The sequence below is a fragment of the Gorilla gorilla genome, chromosome 18, assembly GCF_029281585.2.
Source record: "Gorilla gorilla gorilla isolate KB3781 chromosome 18, NHGRI_mGorGor1-v2.1_pri, whole genome shotgun sequence".
NCBI lineage: Eukaryota > Metazoa > Chordata > Mammalia > Primates > Hominidae > Gorilla > Gorilla gorilla.
The window spans coordinates 14,015,436-14,035,317 of NC_073242.2; the positions used below are offsets into that span (position 1 = coordinate 14,015,436).

General features: G+C 40.4%; 1 protein-coding gene across 4 annotated transcripts in view; it reads left to right on the forward strand.

Annotated features, from left to right (window-relative positions):
• The first annotated feature begins 285 nt into the window (after nt 1-285).
• Nucleotides 286-19,882, forward strand: part of ATF7IP2 (activating transcription factor 7 interacting protein 2) — a 103,028-nt gene continuing 83,431 nt past the window's right edge. For 2 of the 4 annotated variants that reach the window (XM_055365276.2, XM_055365277.2), the window contains exon 1: nt 321-736. The gene's annotated coding sequence lies outside the window, so the exon portion shown is untranslated. Of the gene's footprint in view, nt 737-19,882 lie in introns of all 4 variants that reach the window. The other 2 variants (XM_019012816.4, XM_055365278.2) reach the window with 2 other exon arrangements.

Below are 19,882 nucleotides of genomic sequence, written 5' to 3' on the forward strand. Positions count from 1 at the left end.
GATCGGGTGAGGAGTTGTTTTTGTAAATAAGGTCTTATTCCTAATAAGTTTCGAAAGTCTATATCTTCACACGAGTCACTCAAAAGAAAGGCCAAGCTCAGGAGCCTGCATCTGCGATATGGCGGGTAAGCCCCGGTGGCTGACCGGAAGAAGCGCCCACGGAGGCGAACCCCAGGCGCCCCTCAGCCTACTTCCATTTCCCCTCGCGACCCTTCGCCCCGCCCACTCTAGCTGGCTGTGCCTGATTGGCTGGGCTGCCACAAATTCGCGCTGCCATTGGTCCATAATCAGCTGGGGGTGGGCGTAGGGAGACCTACTTCAGCAGGTCGTGGCCGGACCACCATTGTTAACGGCTGCGGGTCGAAGTGGCTGTGGGTATTGCTGCGGCTGGCGCGGCGTCGCTCTAGGTACGCTGGGGCCGGGCGAGTGTCCTGCGAGATCGGTGATTGGCGGGGTGGCGGTTCTAGGAGCGTCGGTCGCCTCTCTGAGGGCCGGCCCCGGAGGCCTCGGAGCGCCGGGCCGACCGGACGTTTGCGGCGAGGCTGCCCTGACTGAAAAGCGCCCGCGGGGCCGTCTGACAGGGCCGGGAAGAGGCCCCTGAGGGGCGGACGGGCGCGTCTGCACTGTTTTCGCAGAGGGGTGCTGGTGAAGCCGGAGTGGTGTGCGGCCTCAGGTCCGGGCGGCACTGGGGTTAGGGACTGCGGAGGGAAGTGGTGCGTGTTTTTTGTCCTGAGGGGTAAGTAAAAGCTCGCTCTTGTCCGGAATGCTTTCAGAAATTAACGGATAAATCTCCACCTCCACCAACTTTAGTGTCCCATTGCCAAATTTTCTTGAGTTGTTTTAATCATCTAATGAAGCCAGGTGCCAGAAGGCAACTGGATCTCGCCAGGCGGCCTTGAAGTTTGTTAAAAGTAGGGACCAGAGCATCAGGAAAAATAGAAAATTCTGAGTAAAATGCTGAAATCCCGTACCTCTGAGCTTGCCGGGGTAAGGATGGTAGGATTTAAGGAAGACGATTTCCTTAAGGTAGAGAAGTTCGTTTTTATGAATATGTTTTTAAGAAAATTCCATCTTACCGCCCTTCTCTAACCAATTTTCTCCAAGTTTGGCAAGCAAGTTTGAGAAAGAGAGGACGCAGTAATTATTTTTGCCTTATTTTTGTTAAAATCTTACCGCACTTAAGGAAGCGGACTTTCTACCTTACCGTGTTTCTGTGTTGAAAATGAAGTTTCTAACCACGTGTTCCTTCCTTTACGACACAATGGCTTTTTCTGCTCTGAAGACTTGCATATGGTTAATATGTATGGAAGAAGAGGACAGTTGTGCTGAATAGTCCACATTAGAAAAATTATGTCATATTCACTTAAATTGTTACTCTAGATTGCGACTTAATACTGTTTTTATTATGATTTTGTCATATTTATTGTAGCCAGTAAATGACCTGCGACATAACTATTTGCAAAACAAATGGGGAAGACCAAGATAAAGATAAGTTATATCACAGGAAAGCAATTGAAAATGCAAAAATGAAGCATCTGAATGAAGGACTAATAACACTGAATTCAGCTTTTGTGAAGTATGCCTTTCTTCTTAGCTCGTTTATTCTGCAATACGTTTGTAGAAGTGTTGACTCCGATCTTAATCAAATTTACTTCACTCTCAGTCTTATCTGCAGATATGTACAGACCACATCCTAAGATTGACTTCTGCCTCAACAGAAATACATGAGCCAGTGCCTTATTGGAAATGATTTGCGTGTTTTAAGAACTGGTGTATATAGGTACATCTTGAATGTTCTGCTTTCCTTGCCTTATGCCTGTACTTCACCTCAGCCTTCAATTCCATTGTGTTTCCTTGCTACTTGGTATCTTGAAATCTGGTACGAAACTATTGCATGATCCCTGCACCTTTGCTTCTGCATATATCATAGCTCTCTTATAGTGAGTGTGCACAATCTATTTCATTTGATGTAATCAAAGTTTAATATATTGGATAGTTAAAAATAAAATACAACTTTAAATGCGCAAGAGTATTCTCATTGTTGAGCGAGATGATATAAAATACCAAAAAATCGTATTCTCTCATTCTATGTCAGTCTATTTTACTTCCCCCCCCCCCTCCCCCCGCCACCCACACACACACACACACTGCGGTGACTTATCTATCTCATTTATTTTATTTTATTTTACTTATTTATTTTTTTTTTTTTTTTGAGGCAGAGTTTCGCTTTTTGGCTCAGGCTGGAGTGAAGTGGCGCGATCTCGGCTCACTGCAACCTCCTCCCTCCGGGTTCAAGTGATTCTCCTGCCTCAGCCTTGCAAGTAGCTGGGATTATAGGCGCCCGACTAGTTTTTGTATTTTTAGTAGAGATGGGATTTCACCGTGTTGGCCAGGCTGGTCTCGAATTCCTGACCTCAGGTGATCCGCCCGCCTCTGCCTCCCAAAGTGCTAGGATGACAGGCGCTAGTCTTAGCGCCCGGCCTATCTCATATTTTTATATCATTTAGATAATTATTCTGCTTTACAGTAGACTAGGATAGTTTTTCATCTTCATTTTTACGAACGATGGGACAGATTGGAGTAAGCCAGTGTCTAGAGAGAAATAACCATGACTTTTTGGAGGAAAGGGAGATAATATATTGGATTTTTTTGAACTTCTGATTAAGCCATGAAATGTTTAGAGAGGTGTTACTGAAGTTAGCCATGAATTATTTAGAGGCATTATATGTGTCTACTAAATGTGGTCTTAAGTTTCATTAGTATACCTCTGAGGCTCTAGTGTGTACAGTATGCCAATGTGAAATAGCTTATCAGATAGCCATGGCAAAAGTTGCCAAGGCCTTTTTAGTACTCTTTACTAAGGAGACAGTGACTTTGGGAGGCTTTTCAGTACTTGTTATTAAGGAGAGAATAACTCTGGGTGGCTTTCCAGAGGTTTGTTTTTTAAGTGAATATTCATTAAACAGCATTAAAACTACTGTAAGAAAGGCATGTCACTGAAGATATAAAAAATATTTGTAGGCCGGGCGCGGTGGCTCACACCTGTAATCCCAGCACTTTGGGAGGCTGAGGCAGGTGGATCACGAGGTCAGGAGATTGAGACCATCTTGGCTAACATGGTGAAACCCCGTCTCCACTAAAAAATACAAAAAAATTAGCCGGGCGTGGTGGCGGGCACCTGCAGTCCCAGCTTCTCGGGAAGCTGAGGCAGGAGAATGGCGTGAAGCCGGGAGGCGGAGCTTGCAGTGAGCCGAGATCGCACCACTGCATTCCAGCCTGGGCAACAGAGCAAGACTGTCTCAAAAAAAAAAAAAAAATTATAGTGGGAAATTTAGATAAAGAAGTAGTAGTTCTCTCGGGGCTGTTTTTTTGAGGAGGTGGTCTTTAAGCTTGATCTTGAAAGAGCATAGACTAGGAGGGAAGGTTGATAATATGACAGTTCTGGTCAATTTGGAAAGTGAAGGTTAGGTTTATAAGAAGGTTCAGTTGATATCTCCAGGAAAAGACAAACTACTGTGAAAGAAAGATAATGTAGTCATGGTAGTCTATCTGGCTATATAGAGAATATTTATAACAACTTAAAAATTGATTTAACTGAAAATACGATGAGCTGTAAGAGACATGTGAACTACAGAACTGGATCTGTGAATGACAGGAGGGCAGACCACAGTGCTTTTCACATCCTCCCCTCCTTCCCTTGGGCATAAGACCTGGCTATAGGAAATCTAGCTAATTGCAAGAACGTCTTTATAATTTGGAGGGAAACTCTTGGAACTGTGAGTGCTCCCCGTCCAGTGTTACCATCCCCTACCATCCAATTAAAATGTTTCCAACCCACCTCCAAAAAAAATACATATGTGAGCTAAATCTTCATCTGCAATTACAGGAAATCGACATGGCTAAAATTTGTAACTCAAGAAACAGTATGAAAATATTTTAAAATACTGAGATTTTAAAAACAAGTTGTTAAAATTAAAGTGATTGCCATTAGATATTCGGGAGTGCTGGCAAGCAACTGCTTTATTTCATAATGAGCATTTTATACTATTACATTGATAAAACTTGAAAAAAGTAATGTCAGAATTCTATTAGCATTCAGGTGATGCGGATGCTGCTGGTCTATGAACCACACTTGGCATTACTTCATGCTCATTATGAGATTAACTGCCACCTGGCCTGAGTTTTGTTATTTTGTTAACCACTATATAACTCTTAAAGGGCCCTGTCGCTTCATAATAACTGTTTTGTGTTTGTGATAGACTTCTTCGAGTCTTAAGACCCTCCGTTCAAATATTGGCTGAAGTATCTGACTTTGAACAAGATTAGTTAAATGGGTTTTTTTCTAAATTTTTACTTTTTAAAAAGAGTAACAGTAAAAATTCAGTTCAGTAGTTTTTTTAATTTAATGAGAATTGTTCTTATTAAAGTGTTTATTATGTATTAAGATACTACCTTGGAGAACATCACTGGAGAACAGAGATGTTTTATAATGGAGAAACCCAATGAAGCAGGAAAAAAACAAACTAAATCAGCATGCACCCATAACTTCGAACTATAACAGGAAAAAAGATTAAGCTAACTTTTAATCACAAAGATACAGGAAATATGCCATTGCTTGGAAAGTAACATGCTTGTGAATAATCTGCAGGTTAAAAAATTACAGTGCATCTTAGAGAATATTGGATAAATATCAAATTATAAGGTAGAGTTTTTCAAAACTTGCGGGCTCAACTAAAGTAGGGCTTAGAGGAAAATTTACAGCTTTAAGTAAGAAATTAGGAAAAAAGGTAATAGGCTGGGCTTGCTGACTCATGCCTGTAATCCCACCACTTTGTGAGGCTGAGGTAGAGGATAACTTGAGGTCAGGAGTTTGAGACCCACCTGGGTAACATTACACATGACCCTGTCTCTACAAAACAATGTTTTGTAAAATTAGCCAGCCATGGAGGGACACACTTGTAATCCTAGCTCCTTGGGAGGCTGAGGCAGTAGGATTACTTGAGCCTAGGATTTTGAGGTTGCAGTGAGCTGTGTTCATGCCACTGCACTCCAGCTGGGTGACAAAGTGAGACTCTAAAAATAGAAAAGGAAAAAGAGAGAATGAAAAAATATCTGAGTTTTTACCTGAAGCTGGAACAAGAACAGCAAAGCAAACGCAAAGAAAGCGGAAGGAGGGTAGGGCATTGTAGCTCACGTTTGTAATCCCAATGGTTTGGGAGGCCAAGACTGGAGGATTACTTAAGCCTAGGAATTTGAAGCCAGCCTGGGCAGCATAATGAGACCCCATCGCTATGAAAAACAATTAGCTGGGTGTAGTAGCATGCACCAGTAGTCCTAGCTACTCTGGAGAATGAGATGGGAGAATTGCTGAGCCCAAGAGTTCAAGGTTACAGTGAGCTATGATCGCGCCATTGCATTCCAGCCTGGGCCACAGAGAGAGACCCTGTCTCAAAAAAAAAAATGTGCTGGGCGTGGGGGCTCACACCTGTAATCCCAGTACTTTGGGAGGCTGAGGTGGGTGGATTGCTGGAGCCCAGAAGTTCAAGACCAGCCTGGGCAATAAAAATTTTAAAAAGACCAGGCGCTGTGGCTCCCAGCTACTCAGGAGGCTGAGATGGGAGAATCACTTGAACCCAGGAGGCAGAGGTTGCGGTGAGCGGAGATCTTGCATTGCACTCCAGCCTGGGCAACAAGAGTGAAACTCCGTGTCAAATAAAAAAAGAAAAGGAATATGGCAGGAAATTATGAAATGGAACACTGTATAATAGGAAGCTAGCAAACTTAAAGTACTTTGACAGCCTCTTTTTGTCTTTTTTGTATTTTTGTTGACTTTGACAATCTTGGTACATGTTTAATAAAAATGATCAAGAAAAAGAGAAAAGCACATCACTAATACCAAGAATGAGGCCGGGTGCAGTGGCTCATGCCTGTAATCCCAGTACTTTAGGAGGCCAGGGCAGGTGGATCACCTGAGGTCAGGAGTTCAAGTCCAGCCTAGCCAACATGGTGAAACGCTATCTCTACTAAAATACAAAAATTAGCTGGGCATGGTGGTGCACGCCTGTAGTCCCAGCTGCTGGAGGGCTGAAGCAGGAGAATTGCTTAAACCCGGGAGGTGGAGGTTGCAGTGAGCTGAGATCGTGCCACTGCCTTTCAGCCTGGGTGACAGAGTGAGATTCTGCTTAAAAAAAAGAAAAGAAAAGAGGGACAGCACTACAGGTATTACACATACAATTAGAGAATACTATAAGAACTTTGTGTTGACAAATTTTAAATTGTGTTGAAATGGAAAAATAGGTAAAATTGACACCAAAAGATATAAAAAGTATGAATGGTTGTATTATCTTTTTTTTTTTTTTTTTTTTTTGACGGATTTTCACTCTTTTCCCCAGGCTGGAGTGAAGGGGCAAGATCTCAGCTCACTGCAACCCCCACCCCCCAGGTTCAAGTGATTCTTTTGCCTCAGCCTCCCAAGTAGCACCCGCCACCATGCCCAGCTAATTTTTGTACTTAGTAGAGAGGGGGTTTCGCCATTTTGGTCAGGCTGGTCTTGAACTACTGACCTCAGGTGATCCACATGCCTTGGCCTCCTAAAGTGCTGGGATTATAGTCATGAGCCACTGCGCCTGGCCTTTTTTTTTTTTTTTTTAAACTGGAGATGACATCTCCAAGATGGTTTTGAACTCCTGGGCTGTTTGAGCCTTGGCCTCCCAGAGTGCTAGGATTACAGGTGTGAGCCACTGCTCCCAGCTGGTTCTACCTCAATTTTAATGGAAAACCTTTACCACTAAGTTAACCCCAGGCCCAGATGGCATTAGTGGTGAATTATTCTAATATTTAAGGAAAAATAACACCATTCACACAGAGATTGTTCAGAGACTAGAAAGACTTTGTAGTTTGTATGAGGTCAGCAAACCTTTGATATCAACACCCAATGAAATAGACCCATCTCTCATTAACATTGATATAAAAATTATAAACATAATGTTAGCCATTTATAGGCCAGGCACAGGCCCATAAATTGTCTAATGTCAGCACTTTGGGAGGCCAATGCAGGAGGATTTCTTGAGCCCAAGAGTTGAAGACCAGCCTGGGCAACATAGTGAGACTCTGTCTTTAAAAAAAAAAAAATTAGCTGGGTGTGATGGGCGCCCCTGTTGTCCCTGCTACTTGAAGGGTCAGGTTAGAGTCTTGTTTGAGTCCCGGAGGTTGAGGCTGCAGTAAGCTGTGTTCATGCCCACTGTACTTTAGCCTGAACAACAACGTGAATCCATGTCTCCAAAAGAAAAGAAAAATGAAGTTTTAAAAATGAAACCATTAGGCCAGGTGCGATGGCTCACACCTGTAATTCCAGCACTTTGGGAGGCTAAGGTGGACGGATCACTTGAGGTCAGAAGTTTGAGACCAGCCTGGCCAACATGGTGAAACCCCCTCTCTACTAAAAATACAAGCATTAGCTGGGCATGGTGGTGGGCACCTGTAATCCCAGCTACTTGGGAGGCTGAGGCAGGAGAATTGCTTGAACCTGGGAGGCGGAGGTTGCAGTGAGCCGAGATTGCCTCAATGCCAGTGCACTCCAGGCTGGGTGACAGAGTGAGACTCTGTCTCAAAAAAAAAAAAAAAAAAAAGACACCATTGGAAAAATCCTATGGCAGTAAAGGAATAGAACAAAAGGCATGAGACATAAGCCAAAAAGTGAAAGGCAGACATAAATCAAGCTACAGGTGGACTCTGAATTGTGATTTGACATGATTTTTAGTTTATGATGCTACAGAAAGTGATAGGCATTCGGTAGAATATAAAGCCATGAGAAATTCAAGACTTCAGTATAAAATCAACTTTGGGTTAAATTATTTTGCTCAATTGTAGGCTAATATGAGTGTTCTGAACATGTTTAAGGTAGGCTTAGGTTTTGCTATGATGCTCGGTATGTTAGTTGTACCTGTATTAACTGCATCTTTGACCTAGGATATTTTCAATTTCTGATAGGTTTTTTGGGATGTAATACTACTGCAAGTCACACAGCATCTGTATGTCATTAGTAATATGAAGGCCAGGTACAGTGGCTCATGTCTGGAATCCTAGCACCTTGGTAGGCCGAGGATCATTTGAGGCCAGGAGTTTGAGATGAGCTTGGGCACCATAGTAAGACCTTGTCTCTACAAAAAAATTTTAAAATTAGCTGAGTGTGATGGCACATACCTGTAGTCCCAGCTGCTTGGTAGGCTGATGTGGGAAGACCACTTGAGCCCAGGAGTTCAAGGCTGCAGTGAGCTCTGATCTCAGCACTGTGCATGATAGAGAGACCTATCTCTAAACAAACAAAAACAACCAAGTAATGTCAGGTGTGAAAGGATTAAACAAACCCATGAAATGGCAGAGATTTTCATACTGAAGGGAAAAACAGCCTTGGCCTATAGGCTGTTTACAGGAGACAGACTTTGGATTCAAAGATGCAAATAGGCTGAAAGTAAAAGGATAGATGAAGATACAACATGCAAATAGCAACCATAGTAAAGCTATCGTGCCTATACTGATTTCAGACAAAATATACTGAAACAGTATTGCTGGAGATACATAGGGACATTCTATAATGACAGAAGAGTTGGTGCCTCAGAAAGGCATACAAATCATAAACATATATGCACCTACTAAGAGAGCAGCAAAATGTATGAAGCAACTATTGACAGAATTGAAGGAAGAAATGCACAGTTCAGTAATAATTGGAGAATTCAATACAACACTGTCATAATGGATAGAAAACTGAGGAAATCAGTGAGACAAGAGACGACTTGAGCAACACTAAACCAACTAGACTTAAGAGATATCTTCGAACAGCCCACCCAACAACAGCAGAATAGACTTTTGGGGTGTATGTAGAACATCCATCAATATAGTCACACTAGGCCATGAAGCAAACCAACACACTTAAAAGGATTGAAATTATGGGAAAGAACATTATCTGACCATTGAATAAAATCAGAAATCAGTACTAAAAAGAAACTTGAGAAATTTACAAATATGTTGAAATTAACACTCCTAAATAATGGGTCAAAGAAATCATGAGGTTAATTAGAAAATACTTTGAGGTGAATGAAAATGAAGACAAACATATCAAAGGTTTTGGAGGGTACAATTACAGCAATTCTTAGAAAATTTATAGTGATAAATGCTATATTAAAAAAGACCTCAAATCAATAACCTAGACCTTTTAAGAAAAACTGGAACTAGAAGAACAAACTGAGCCTGAAGTCAGCAGAATGTAGGAAAAAATTAGTGTGGAAATTAATAGAATAGACAAAAATAGAAAAGGAAACCATAAATCATTTTCTTAAACGATCAAGAAAATTAAACATTCAGCTAAACTGAGCACAAAAAAGGGAGAGAAGACTCAAATTACTAAAATCAGGAATGAATGAGGGGACATTACTTCTGACCTTCCAGTAGTTAAAAAAAAAAATTATAAGGGAATACTATAGAATAATTCCAATTGTATGGTACTCCATTTAATAGATGAAACAGACAAATTCCTAAAAAGACACAAAACTGCCAGAACTGACTGAAGAAGAGGAAAATCTGAACAAACATAAAGCAGTGGAATTAGGACAAAATGAAAAGCCCCAAATCAGATGGTTTTATTAGTAAATTCTACCAAACATTTAAAGGTACAGTTCTTCAATTCTTTCAAGAAATAGAAGAGGACAGAACATTTCTGAAATAATTCTGTAAGGCTAGTATTATTTGGATACCAAAAGCAGACCCCAATACTATAGGAAAACTGCAGAACGATTTTTTTTAATGTATAGAGATGTGAAAATCCTCAACCAAATACTAGTAATTTGAAATTAACATAAAAGGATTATACACCATGACCAAGTGAGATTTATCTCAGGAATGCAAAATAAATTTCTCATGCAAGAATCTTTAATGTTAAGTGCCATATCAAAGAGAACAAAGCTACATGATCTTTTTAAGAGATAGTGAAAAGCATTGATAAGATCCAGTGTCCCTTCATGATAAAAACATTAAACAATAGGGAAAGTTTGGAACTTCCTTAACTTGTTAAAAAGCATCTGTAAAAAAACCCACGGTTAACATCATAGTGGAGGATTGGAGGTTTTCCTGCTAATTCAGGAACAAGATGACCCCTCCTGGCATTTCTATTCAACATTGTACTGGAGGATCTAGTCAGGAAAATGAAGCCCATTTTTTTTTTTCAAATAATAAAAGCATCGAAATTGGAAAGGGAGAAGTAAAACATACACGGATAACATGATTTAATATGTAGAAAATTCTAAGAGATTCACAAACCATTAAAGATAAAAGCCAGTTCAACAAAATTGAAGGATGGAAGATCAGTGTACATAAATCTGTTTTATTTCCATATACTTGCAAAGAGGAATCCAAAACTGAGATTGAGGAAAGCATATATAATAGCATCAAAAAGTAGTACAAAACATATACTCTGAAAACTGCAAAATGTTGAGAGAAATTAAATAAGTAAATAGATAATCCCATGTTCATCTAGCCAAAGGACTCATATATTTTGGATATTAACCCCTGATCAGATGTATGGTTTGCAAATATTTTCTCCCATTTCATACATTGGCTCTTCATTCTGTTGATTGTTCTCTTCCTGTACAGAAGTTTTTAAGTTTCATATATAATTTTAGTGGTCTATTTTTGCCTTCGTTCCCTATGCTATCAGGGTCATATCTAAAAAAGGTCATTGTGCAGACCAAGGTCATGGAGATTTTCCCTGTGTTTCCAGTAGTTTTACAGTTTTGGGTCTTAAATATAAGTTTGTTTTCTTTTTTTCGAGATGGAATCTTGCTCTGTGGCCCAGGCTGGAGTGCAGTGGCATGATCTTTGCTCGCTGCAGCGTCCCTGGATTGAAACAATTGTTGTACCTCAGCCTGTTTTTGTTGTTTGTTTGTTTGTTTTAATTGAGACAGTGTCTCACTGTCTCACAGGATGGAGTGCTTGATCTTGGCTCACTGCAGCCTCCACCTCCTGGGCTCAGGTGATGCTCCTGCTTCAGCTTGTCCCAGTAGCTGGGACAAGAGGCACGTGACACCATGCCTGACTAATTAAAAAAAATTTTTTTTTTTAAGATTTTTGTAGTGACAAGATTTCCTTGTATTGCCCAGGGTGGTCTCAAACTCCTGGGCTCAAGCAGTCCTCCTGCTTTGACCTCCCAAAGTGTTGGGATTACAGGCATGAGCTACCACACCCAGCCTACATTTAACTTTGTAGTAATGCATTTAAAGTTGATTTTTGTATATGGTGTGAGATACTGCCTAGTTTCTTCTGCATGTAGATATTCTGTTTACCCAGCACCATTTATCAAAGCAACTATTCTTTCCAAATTGTATGTTTTGCCATTTGGTTGAAAATCAATTTAATGTAAATCTGTGGATTTTATTTCTGAGTTCTCTATTCTGTTCCATTGGTTATGTGTCTGTTTTTATCCCAATACTGTACTGTTTTGTTTACTGTAGCTTTGTGGTATATTTTGAAATTGTCTAGTATGATCCCTCCAGCTTTATTCTTTTTGCTTAAGATTGATTTGGCTTTTTGGACTCTTCTGTGGTACCACATAAATTATCCATTTTAGGATTGTATTTTTGATTTCTATGAAAAGTGTCATTGGAATTGTTATAGGGATTGCATTGTCTCTATAAAGTGTTCTGGGTAATATAGTCATTTTAGCAGTATTAATTCTTCCAAAATATATAAGGAACTCAAATAACAAGAAAACAAGCCAATTAAAAAATGAATTCAAGAGTTTGAGGTTACGGTGAGCTGTGATCTTGCAGTTGCATTCCAGCCTGGGCCACAGAGAGACCGTGCCTCAAAAGAAAATGGGCTGAGCGTGGTGGCTCATGCCTACAATCCCAGGACTTTGGGAGGCCAAAGCGGGTGAATCGTTTGAGCTTAGGAGTTTGAGACCAGCCTGGGCAACATGGCAAAACCCCGTCTCTGCAGGAAATTAGGTGCACGCCAGTGGTTTCAGCTACTCAGGAGGCTGAGGTGAGAAGATTGCATGAGCCTGAGAGGTGGAAGTTGTAGTGAGCTGAGATCGTGCCACTGCCCTGCAACCTGGGTGACAGAGTGAGACCTCATTTCAAAAAAAAAAAAAAAAGGCAAAGGACCTGAAGAGATGTTTTTCAAAAGAAGACATACAAATGGCTAAAGTGCACATCACTAATATTCATGGAAATGTCAGTTAAAACCACTATGAAATATCACATCTCACACCTGTTAGGATGACTTATCAAAAATAAAAGATAAGACTGGGCATGGTGGCTCAAGTGCTTGTAATCCCAGCACTTTGGAAGGCTGAGGCGGGTGGATCATGAGGTCAGGAGTTTTGAGACCAGCCTGTCCAAGATGGCGAAACCCCATCTCTACTAAAAATACAAAAATTAGCTGGATGCAGTGGTGGACACCTGTAATCCCAGCAACTCGGGAGGCTGAGACAGGAGAATTGCTTGAACCCGGGAGGCGGAGGTTGTAGTGAGCCAAGATTGCACCACTGCACTCTAGTCTGGGCAACAGAGCAAGACTCCATCTCAAAAAAAAAAAAATAATAATAAATAACAAATGTTGGCAAAGATGTAGAGAAAAGGGAACTCTTGCACACAGTTCATGGAAACATGAATTAGTATAGCCATTATTTTTTAGAAGTTCAAAAAAATTAAAAATATACCTATGATCCAGGAATCTTATTGGATATATATCTAAAGGATATTAAATCATTATATTGAAGAGATACTTGCACTCACATGTTTATTGCAGCATTATTCACAGTAGATAACAGAATCAACCTGTTTATCAAGGAATGAACAAAGAAAATGTGGTATATGTACATGATGGAATACTATTTTGCCTGTCATTTGCAAGAACATGAATAAACCTGAACATTGTGTTAAGTGAAATAATCTAGACACAGACAAATACTATATGATGTCACTCATTTTTGGAATCTAAGACTCATTTAAGGAAGGAGTAGAAAGGTGATTATACAGATGGGGGGTGGGGTTGAATAGATATTGGTCAAAGGATATAGAATTTCATTTAGTGAAATATGTTCAAGAGATCTGGCCAGATGTGGTGGCTCACTCCTGTAATCCCACCACTTTGGGAGGCCGAGGCAGGCAGATCACCTGAGGTCAGGAGTTCAAGACCAGCCTGACCAACCTGGAGAAACCCCATCTCTACTAAAAATGCAAAATTAGCTGGGCGTGGTGGTGCATGCCTGTAATCCCAGCTACTCAGGAGGCTGAGGCAGGAGAATCGCTTGAACCTGGGAGGCGGAGTTTTCAGTGAGCCGAGATTGTGCCATTGCACTCCAGCCTGGGCAACAAGAAGGAAACTCAGACTAAAAGAAAAAAAGAGATCTATTGTTCTATTGTGCAAAACCTGACTAGTCAGTAACAATATGCTGTATACTTGGAAAATTATACAACGGTATTATTGAAATTCATAAATAATAACTATAATCTTAAATGAAAAAATAGTAATACTAAATTGATCTACAAATTCAACACAATCCTTATGAAAATTGCAGCTGGCTTGGGAGAAATTTATGATTTTTCTTTTCTGTGTAAATTTAATGAGAGTTTATTTTTAAGTATGGTAACAGATAGGGATTCAGTTTCATTCTTATACATATGTTAATCCAGTTTTCCCAGCACCATTTATTGAAAAGTGTGTGTCCTTTCTGCAGCATATATTGTTGTCAACTTTGTCAAAGATCACTTGGCTGTAGATATGTGGCTTTATTTCCCGGTTCTCTGTTCAGTTGATCTGTATGTCTATTTCTATACATTACTATGCTGTTTTGATTACCATCAGCTTTGTATTATAATATTGTTAGAAGTCAGGTAATGCAATATCTTCAGCTTTATTGTTTTAGCTTAGGATTGCTTTGGCTATTTGGGCTCTCTTTTGGTTCCATGTGAATTTCAAGACTTTTTTGTAATTCAGTGAAGAATGACATTGGTATTTTGATAGTGAATGCATTGAATTTGTAGATTGGTTTGGGCAGTATGGCCATTTTAACAATATTAATTCTCCTGATCAGTGAGCATGGGATATTTTTCCATTTGTGTCAGCTACAATTTCTTTTGTCAGTGTTTTATAGTTTTTCTTGTATAGGAGGTCTTTGACCTCCTGGGTTAAAAATATTCCTGAGTATTTTATTTTATGTTTTGTAGCTGTGGTAAATGGGATTGCCTTCTGATTTGGCTCTCAGTTTGATTGTTATTGGTGTATAGAAATGCTACACATTTTAATTTGTTGATTATTTTATTTATTTATTTATTTTGAGACAGAGTCTTACTCTGTCAGCCAGGCTGGAGTGCAGTGGCACAATCTCGGCTCACTGCAACTTCCATCGCCCGGGCTCAAGCCATTCTCCTGCCTCAGCCTCCCAAGTAGCTGGGATTACAGGCGCCTGCCACCACACCTGGCTAATTTTTGTATTTTTAGTAGAGATGGGGTTTCACCATGTTGGTCAGGCTGGTCTTGAACTCCTGACCTCAGGTAATTTACCTGCCTTGGCCTCCCAAAGTGTTGGGATTACAGGCATTAGCCACCGTGCCCAGCCGTGTGTTGATTTTTGCATCCTGAAACTTAGTTTGTTTATTAAATTAAGAGTTTTTTGGAAGAGTCTTCAGGATTTTCTATACATAAGATCATATATCATCAGCAAACAGATACACTGATATCCTATTTCCCTTTTCTTTCTCTCTCTTGCCTGATTGCTGTGGCCTCTAGGATATATAGTAGTATGTTGAATAGAAGTGGTGAAAGTGGGCATCTTTGTTTTGTTCAAGTTCTTAGAGGGGATTCTTTCAACCTTTCTTGATTTAGTATGATTTTGGCTGTGGGTTTGTTGTATATGGCCTTATGGCCTTTATTATTTTTAGCTATGTTCCTTCCTTTTTGTGTGTGTGTGTGTGTGTTTTTGAGACAGAGTCTTGCTCTTTTGCCAGGTTGGAGTGCAGTGGCACGATCTTGGCTCATTGCAACCTCCATCTCTTGGGTTCAAGTGATTCTTATGCCTCAGCCTCCTGAGTAGCTGAGATTACAGGTGCCCGCCACCATGCCCAACTAAATTTTGTATTTTCAGTAGAGACAGGGTTTCGCCATGTTGTGGCCAGGCTGGTCTCGAACTCTTAACCTCAGGTGATCCACCCGCCTCAGGTGATCCACCTGCCTCAGCCTCCCAAAGTGCTGGGAATATAGGTATGAGCCCCCCTGGCCTTAATGCTAAATTTACCATAATGCTAAATTTTATGAAATGCTTTTTGTGCATATATTGAGATCATATGGTTTTTGTTCTTAGCTGTGACAAATCACATTTATTGATTTGTGTGTGTAGAACCATCCTTGCATCCTTGGTATAAAACCCACTTGATTATGGTTTATTTTTATTTATTTATTTATTTTTGAGATGGAGTTTTGTTCTTGTTGCCCAAGCTGCAGTGCAGTGGTGTGATCTCAGCTCACTGCAACCTCCACCTCCCAGGTTCAAGCGATTCTCCTGCCCCAGCATCCCGAGTACCTGGGATTACAGGTGCGTACCACCATGCCTGGCTCATTTTTTTGTATTTTTAGTAAAGACGGGGTTTCACCATGTTGGCCAGGCTGGTCTCGAACTCCTGACCTTGTGATCCGCCCACCTCGGCCTCCCACAGTGCTGGGATTACAGGTGTGAGCCACTGTGCTTGGCCTGTTATCTTTTTTATGTGCTGTTAGATTCAGTTTGCTAGTATGTTGTTTAGGATTATTTCATTTATGTTTACCAGGGATATTGGTCTGTAGTTTCTTTTTTTGCTGTGTCCTTGTTTGGTTTTGATATCAAAGTGATACTATCTTCATAGAATGTGTTAGGAAGAATTCCCTCCTTTTTTTCCCCTCTTTTTTTTGAATAGTTTAAAGAGGATTGGTATTAGTTCAGCTTTGTATGGTAGAATTCAGCTGTGAATCCATCTGGTTATGGGCTTTTTTGTTGTTCGGAGTCTTTTTTTTTTTTTTAATTGATTCAGTCTCACTAATTATTCATCTATTCAGGATTTCTGTTTCTTCTTGGTTAAGGCTTGGGAGGTTGTATGTTTCCAGTAATTTATCCATTTCCCATAGGGTTTCCTGTTTGTCAGTATATAGTTGCTCATAATAGTCTCTGTTGTTGTTTTGTATTTCTGTGGTATCAGCTGTAAGGTGTCCTTCTTAATTTCTGATTTTGTTTATTTGGACCTTACCTCTTCTTGGTTGGTGTAAGTAGTAGTTTTCCAATTTTGTTTAAATTTTCAAAGAACCAACTTTTTGTTTTATTGATACTTCTTTTTGGTCTCTATTTCATTTAGTTCTGCTGTGACCTTTATTTCTTCTGCTGATTTTTGGCTTGATTATTTTTCTAGTCTCTTGAGGTACAATGTAAGATTTTTAATTTTTGAACTGTTTTTTTGATGGAGACGTTGAATGCCATAAACTTCTCTCTAAGCACTGCCTTTGCTATATCCCAGAAGTTTTAGTATGTCGTTTTTCTATTTTCATTTGTCTCAAATGTTCTTAATACCCATATTCATTTTTTCAATGACTCAGTGATAGTTCAGAAGCATGTTGAATTTCCATATATTTTTATAGTTCTGAAGATTCTCTTTGCATTGATTTCTAGTTTTATTCTGCTGCGGTCTGAGAAGATACTTGATATGATTTTGATTTTTCTTTTGTTTTGTTTCGTTTTGAGACAAGGTCTTACTCTGTCACCCAGGCTGGAGTGCATTGGCATGATTTTTTACTTACTTCAGCCTTAACCTCCTGGGCTCAAGCGATTCTTCCACCTCAGCCTCCCAACTAGCTGGGACTACAAGCATGTGCCACCATGCTTGGCTAATTTTTATACTTTTTTGTAGAAACAGGGTTTCACCATGTTGCCAGACTGGTTTCAAACTCCTGAGCTTAAGTGATCCTCCCACCTCAGCCTCCCAAAGTGTTGGGATTACAGTCATGCGTGACTATGTCTGGCCTGATTTTGGTTTTTTAAAAATTTGTTCACAGCCAGGTACAGTGGCTCCCTCTGTAGTCCCAGCATTTTGGGAGGCTGAGGCAGCAGGTTTGCTTGAGGTGAGGAGTTCGAGACCAGCCTCATCAACACAGCGAGACCCTTTCTCAAAAAAAAAAAAAAAAAAATGTTGAGTCTTGTTTTGTGGTCTAATGGTCTGACTTGGAGAATGTTCCACGTGCTAATGAGAAAAATGTATACTCTGTTCTATGAATGAATGTTAGGTTCATTTGGTTTAAAGTTCAATTTCAGTCCAATATTTGATTTTTCTGTTTCCATCTGTCTAGTGATGTTTCTGTGGAGATTAGTGATTTTCCAGGTTAATGGATGTCAGGTATAAATCCTGCTACCACTGCAGCTGGCTCTTAACTGTAAGTGCCACCTACTGGCCTGGAGGTCAGCCCACATAGCTTATTACAATATGTGACACAAATGCACCAGGCTCAGGAGTGTGAGGTGAGTTCTCATGACTTCATGTTACCGGAATTGTCCATACCATGCTGGCTACTCAAGAGGTTGTGAACCTGCTCACCTACCTAGCACACTGCTACTACGACTGGCATTTGAGAAAACCACCACACTAAGGCTTTTTAGAACCAAGGAAATAATAGAGTTTTCACCACTGAACTCATCCAGAAGCAAAGTCACAACCTCAAGAAAAAAAACTCCTGTCCTAGTGAAAATAAATTTAATAATAGCAAGAAGCAGATGTGTCTCTGGATGTGCAGAAATAAGCATAAAGTTACAGGAAGCATGAAAAAGTAAGGTATTATAACACCCCCTCAAAGGAACATAGGAATTCCTTAGCAACGGATTCTAACCAAAAATGATAATTGAAATGCTGAAGAGCTCAAAATGTTTTTAAAGAAACTTAATGAAATGCAAGGGAAATCTGAAAACCCATACAAAGAAGTCAGAAAATCAATTTAGGATATGAATGAGAAATTTACCAAGGAAATAGATATCTTTTCGTAAAACCAAACAGAACTTTATGGCAATGAAAAATTCATTGAAGAAATTTTGGAATGCATTTGGAAGCCTCAAGTATAGATCAGCCAAAGCAGAAGAAATAATCTTTTAAATTAACCTAGTCAGACAAAAATAATATATAAGAATGAAGAAGGCCTTTGAAACATACGAGACTACATAAAGCTGCAGAACTAATGAATTAACAGTATTTCCAAAGGGAAAGAAAAAGCAAATATTTGGGGAACCTTTTTCAGGAAATAATTAATGAAAACCTCCCTAGTCTAGCAAAAGATTCAGACATCTTAGATACAGGAGGCCTAATGATTCCTAGGAAAATATGTTGCAACATGGATTTAATGCCATATAGTCATCAAACTGTCTAAAGTCAAGGTGAAGGAAAGAATTTTAAAATCCGCGAGAGAAACGTGTCTAATCACCTATAAAAGAAACTTCATTAGATGAATAGTGTACTTGTCAACAATAATCTTTTGTTTTTCCTTTTTGAGACAGAGTCTCACTCTGTCATCCAGGCTGGATTGAAGTGGTGCGATCTCTGCTCACTGCACCTTCCGCCTCCCAGGTTCAAGCGATTCTCCTGCCTCAGCCTCCCGAGTAGCTGGGATTACAGGTGTGTGCCCCCAGACTCTGCTGATTTTTAGTAGAGACTGGGTTTCACCATGTTGGCCAGGCCGGTCTTGAACTCCTGACTTTATAAATGATCCACCCACCTTGGCCTCCCAAAGTGCTGGGATTATAGGCGTGAGCCACTCTGCCCAGCCTTTTTTTTATTTTTTGAGACAGAATCTCACTGTGTTGCCCAGGATAGTATGCAGTGGCACGATCATGGCTTACTGCAACCTCCACCTCCAGGTTTAAGCAGTTCTCATGCCACTGCCTCCAGCTGGGACTACAAGCGTGTGCCACCATACCCAGATAATTTTTTTGTATTTTTAGTAGTGACAGGATTTCCCCATGTTGGCCAGGCTCCTGGCCTCGAACTCCTGGACTCAAGTAAACCGCCCACTTTGGCCTCCCAAGGTGCTAGTATTACAGGCATGAACCAGTGGGCCCAACCAGAAGTAACCTTACAAGTCAGAATGGGATGGAATGGGATGGGATGGGATTGTCAAAGTGCTGAAAGAAAAAAAACCAGTGAACCAGGAATTTTATATCCAACTAGATTAAGCTTCATAAATGAAGGAGAAATAGTTTTTCTTATAGAAGCAAATGGTGAGGGAATTCATCACCAGTAAGTAGACCCTCCCTACAATAAATCCTCAAATCCTAAACATCTTAATGAAAGGTCAATATTTGGCTGGGTGCCGTGGCTCATGCCTGTAATCTCAGCACTTTGGGAGGCTGAGATGGTTGGATTGCCTGAGGTCAGGAGTTCAAGACCAGCCTGGCCAACATGGTGAAACCCGGTCTCTACTAAAAAATAAAAAATAGAAAAAATTAGCCAAGTCTGGTGGCAGGTGCCAGTAATCCAGCTACTCGGGAGACTGAGGCAGGAGAATTGCTTGAACCCAGGAGGTGGAGGTTGCAGTGAGCCGAGATCATACCATTGTACTCCAGCCTGAGCAACAACAGCAAAACTCCATCTCAAAAAAAAAAAGTTAATATTCATTATCGTGAAGACACCTGGAAGGGGCAGAGCAAGGTGGCTGAATGGAAACTGTTAGTCCAAGCTGCATTGTTTTGTAAGCCCCCCACCATTTTGCAGACCTTGCTCAGAGTGAAACATTCCACAGGGGCTTGGGCCGTGAGAAACATCCTGCCTAACCACTTGACTACAGGAACATTCTTATCACATCCTGCTGGACAAAGGCCCAAGGAACA